The sequence below is a fragment of the Salvelinus sp. IW2-2015 genome, unplaced genomic scaffold (assembly GCF_002910315.2).
Source record: "Salvelinus sp. IW2-2015 unplaced genomic scaffold, ASM291031v2 Un_scaffold6023, whole genome shotgun sequence".
NCBI classification, from domain to species: Eukaryota; Metazoa; Chordata; class Actinopteri; order Salmoniformes; family Salmonidae; genus Salvelinus; species Salvelinus sp. IW2-2015.
The window spans coordinates 39,386-44,532 of NW_019947288.1; the positions used below are offsets into that span (position 1 = coordinate 39,386).

Here is a 5,147-nt window from a genome sequence, read left to right on the forward strand (position 1 = left end):
TGTACTGTATTTCCCCTTGTGCTCCCTTCATCGAACTGTTACTGAATATTCTCCATCTCCAGCTTCATTTAACAGCCCAAGTACATGGAAGCCATCATTTTCATTAGAACCAGAGTCCATGCACACAGGGATGTTGCTATTTGTACTTACTAAGATGGAGGAGAGGCCAAGTACTTACTGTATTCCCATTGTGGTCCCTTCTAATGGTACGCCCTCCACCTTTTCTCCATGCAGTGCACTAATTCCAAAAGCAGTCATTTTCATGGGAACATGCTGTCTTTTGAGATGCCAAAGTCTTACTGTTTCTCAATTGTGGTCTCCTCTCATCCTAGGTCCTCCAGTTGGGTTACAACAAGCTGACCAACCTGACAGAGGGATGATGCGTGGCCTGGCCGCTTGCAGTGCCTCTTCCTCCAGCACAACCTCATCGAGGTCATTGACAACAAAGCATTCGAGGAGTCCAGCTCCAGCCTCAGCAGCATCTGACCTCTCGTCCAATAAGCTGCCCGGATCGATCCGTCAACTTTCACCGTGCTAAACCGGTTATGGTCTGCGAGCTAGCAGGAAATCCTTTCCATTGTGGATGTGATCTGTATAGATGTTTCTTACTTGTTGGAGGCATTTAATAACGTGACAACATACATACGACAGGCTGCAGTGCGAGACCCCTGGCGAGCTGTTTCTCTACCCGCTCCTGAAGCCCGTCGGCCGGGCACGGACGCAGCGCTCGCACCATGCTCTCCACCATCTGTCGCGCAATGATCTAACCCGGGATCACGTCTCAACCGGCACCGACTGGGAGGGCTCCGGGTGGGCCCGGAGATGGACGGCCGGGGGCCGTATCATCACCAACAGCTTCGTCCACGGCCGACCCAACTTCAACCCCAGCATCAAACTCCAGTGGGTCACTCTGTCTGCAGCCAAGCTGTTGGTCCAGATCCCTAAACCATACAGCAAGATGTACGTCCTGGTCCAATACAACCAGAGCTTCGTCTCGGAACATCCAGAACCTCAAGGAGAAGAAGGAGAAGGTGACGCTGGTGGATCTGAAACTCACACCAACTACACCTACTGCGTGGTGTCTATAAGTAAAAACCAGCGCAACAACCACACGTGCATCTTCTTCGCCACGCGAGAGCTGACCCTGACGACCACACGCCACCCGTCAACCATGACGCATTACATCATGACCATCCTGGGGTGTCTGCTGGGGATGGTGATCGTGCTCGGCTCGTCTACTACTGCCTGAGGAAGCGTCGGATGCAGGAGGAGAAGGAGAAGGCGATCAGCGTGAAGAAGACCATCTTGGAGATGCGGTAAGAGGGACAGACCCAATGTATTATTTAGGTTGTTGAAACCACAGCTCTTATATACATTATTTTACTCATCTCTTTTATAGCCTTGTTGTTTTTTATTATCCATTTTATTGTTGTTACAATAAAGTGTGTTTGTGATTTAAATGCACTTTAATTAATTAAAGTTTGATTCYAGGTTTGAATAACTCGGGACTCATAGGTAGATGTGATGCACCTGAATTGCATACAGCTATTTTACCTGAGATGTAAAATATTTTATTCTAATGGATTTTATCCTTGGATTTTATTRACAGGTATGGACCGGAGGCTGCAGCACAGGCAGCTAACGACCCGGCAGCCATGCAGCATCTCCAGGAACAGGCTCAGAACCAGGGGCACCACGGAGGTCACCTCCACGGAGGAGGGGGTGGCGGGGGTAATAAACTTCCCCCCTCCGCCTCCTCCAGCTCCGGAATGCTCCACGGTTCGGCCAACACCACCTCCTCCCGCCTCTCGACGCTCCCKCAAGTGGAGAAGATGGCCACAGCGTTCGGTGAAGCCATGGCAACCAATAAAGGYAACTATATGGACGTGAGGACTGGGGCAGGATTATCGGGAGACGGGGGAGGAGGAGGAGGGGGAGAGGCGATACTGGTGGATATGCYAGGCATCAACGGTTGCAGTGAAGACGGAATGGACGTTGGGAATGATTCGGATGACGATGGGCACGGATCTGCATCGGAGATCTCGACSATCGCCATGGAGGTCGACAAAGTCAACCAGATTATCAACAACTGTATTGACGCGCTCAAGCTCGACTCCCTTGTTGCCACYACAACATCTGGCGACAACCCTACTTCTCCTCCACCTGTTTGTATCACCTCCCTRGCTCGGAACCTCATCCCCCTCTCCCAAGGCCTCGCTGACACCTGCCAGATGCTCGCCTCRTCTCCCAAAATCCATGSCCCTCCCACGATGACCCCCGTCCCCCTCGTCATGCCCCTCTCGGAGCGTCCRGGAATCAGRGGAGGGGGGTTTCTCTCGCCCCCCTACAGGGARCCACCACCGGCGAATGCCGTACGACCCTTACAGAGGCAGCTGAGCGATACAGGTGTGGTGGTCATGGGTGCTGGGAAGAACCGATGTAACGTGTCCTCGGCTGGAGGATCCATGAAGAGCACCAGGATCTTCATGATTGGAGTCCCGAGCCCGCAGCCCGGCCCCAACTCCTGCCCTCCATACCCAGAGAAGGGGAGCCTGTTGGTGGTGGGGGAACCATGGAGAGGCTCCCTCTTGTGGGTGGAAATGGTTGGTATGTGGTGTAGGTGGTATTGGAAACGGATGGGTTTGGTGTGGGAACGGAAAATGAGGAGAGGGTATGATGAGGTGGTGAATCTCAATGGAGTGGTGGGTTGCGAGAGGGGGGAGGAAGAGGAGGGGGAGGACCGGGAAAGCAGCAGCAGCATCATCATCTGGAGGTACATCCAATTACCACTGTTCTGAGCACAGGCACTCCTTCCCGCCCTCTACTACGAGGGAGTCAACGACTCCCTCTCTCCTCCATCCAGAAGCTCTCCTCCAAACCCCTGGACTTACCAAAGGGACCCCTGCGCCTACTCCCAGCTCTCCCTTCCCGGCACCACAACTACTCCGGCTACTTTTCCAAGCCCCGAATATTCCTCGGAAACACCCTTCGAATCTGGGAGAGTTCGGCACACAAGAAAGGCCCTCGCGACCTCGCGAAGAGGCGACTGTATATCGCTGCAGCCACGCCTGAGGAAGAAGTTTCAGTTGCGAAAGACGAGGACCTCCTGATACATCCTCGACTACTGGAAGGGGGTGTCGGCCCAGCAGAAGCTGTGAGAGATGAGGAAGAGGTGTACGCTAGAGATGGCATACCGAGAGAGAAGACAGTGATGTCATCATTTCTCAAGAACTCCCAGACAGTGAATGGACCTGAATGACACAACGACCAATGTTGGCTCCCATGTGTACTTCCTGGTCTCTTTTATGACATCATCTGTCTTCTCATTCTTTAACTTACCCTAGGGTGTTACAACAGCAGACTCTGACAGGGGATGAGGAGGATAGTCGTGGAAGTTATGGGGGAGACATTATGTAGTAGTAGTAGTAGCATGACACGGGGTATTGGGTTTTTTCTACAGTTCCACAATGGAACTACAGGGGTTCCACAATTCTTCAAGTCGTTCCACAGAAATTCCACTGTTCCATTGCGGGTTCCATCATGGTTCCACAAGAGTGCCATAGTTCTATAATGGTTCTACAGAGGTTCCAAATTCCATAAAGGGTTCTAGAATGTCTCTGTAACGGTTCCATAGGGGTTCTATAGTGGTTCTAGAAGTTTCAAAGTTCTACATGGAGTTCCATAATGGTTCCACACTGAGCTTCTAAGTGGTTCCACATTCTCTTTTTTTCCAGGTTTGGGTAAACAAAAAAACAACAATATATCAGATTTCCATTTGCCTGGCACTTTGGTCCTTGCAGACTACCATAGAACGACAGAGCCAGGGTAATGATGACTCAGTAATGACTGCAGAGTCTTGTCACTAGCAGGTGTCCTAAGACTCATTACAACATATCTCCCAACAACAAGCAGCAGCATTACTCGGCTTAAACCCTGGTCCCTTAAACAGCACAGCTCATAATCCCATCAACATTCAATTCATTCACTAAACACGGGTTGCATCCCAAGTGGCACCCTATTCCCTATTTTGTGCACTACTTTTGACAAGGGCCCACAGGGTTCCCATAGGGCTCTGGTCGAAAGTAGTGAACTATATAGGGAATAGGGTGCCATTTGGGACGCAYKYTCATTTCACTCTGCAGCCCACCACCTGCCTCCCTAGCAGCGCCATTTAGAGAGATAATTGAAAGGGGATGAGGAATTAGCAGTGTTTGCCTCAATCTCTTCTTCTTCCTTCGGAGGAGGGGGGAGAGAGGAGGGAGGATGGAGGGGAGAAGGAGGACAAGGAAGAGGGGGAGGATATTAAGCGATTCTTATCGTGTTAATTGTTCTCGGCTGTAATTAGCCCAGGAACAAAACAGGTGGAGATGCTAGCGTGGGTGGACGGTGGGAACCAGGCCCTGAAGCCCCTCTCTGTGTTTAGCAGGAGCGTGCTTATRGATTGGAAACACCTACACYTTTTAKAGAGCGTGGCATGCTATTGGGGCGCTCCGCCATTTTGTTTTCTCCTTCTTCTTGGCCTTTTCTAAATCAGACATGTGGATTGAGCAGATACATTGCATTCAGATAGCAAACAAGGAGGAAGGGATGTTTACACACACGCACACGCACACACTATCAGTGTGTGTGTTCAGATTGCTATGAAGTAAGCCATTTTCCAGACCTACTTGCTAACATTTCCCTGGCTTCGAGRCAATTTGTTATTTACAGGTATTGCATTTTTTTCTTTTGATAAGAAAGTCAAAGCTTCCTTCAAGGGAAGATTAAAATTAGCATTTCAATAGTGCTAGTCATGCAAAAACCACTTTAGGCTGGGTTAGGAGAGGTGGAGAGAGATGAATGTTGGCTCCCGTATTAAAGCAGAAGGTAAACATGTCAGGGTAGAGAGAAGGTTCCTAGCGGAACACACAGACCTCACACAAGAAGTTACAGCTGAAATGAAAGACAATGCTAGTATGGTGATGTTTAGAAAAGCTAGAGTTCGCAAGGGTTCATGGTCTATTTTAGAGGGAGCGAGAGCGCTCGGCTGCCCTATATGATCTCCCGTTGACCTCTCCATAAGAATCTCATTCTCTCCTCTCTCCTCTCCTCTCATCTCTCTCTCTCTCTCTCTCTCTCTCTGCTCTCTTCTCTTCTTCGCTACTCCG

At 50.3% G+C, this 5,147-nt stretch overlaps 1 pseudogene; it reads left to right on the top strand.

Moving 5' to 3' along the window:
• The window catches only part of LOC112078656 (protein phosphatase 1 regulatory subunit 29-like), an 11,287-nt pseudogene extending 6,273 nt beyond the window's left edge, over positions 1–5,014 (top strand).
• The last annotated feature ends 133 nt before the right edge of the window (positions 5,015–5,147 follow it).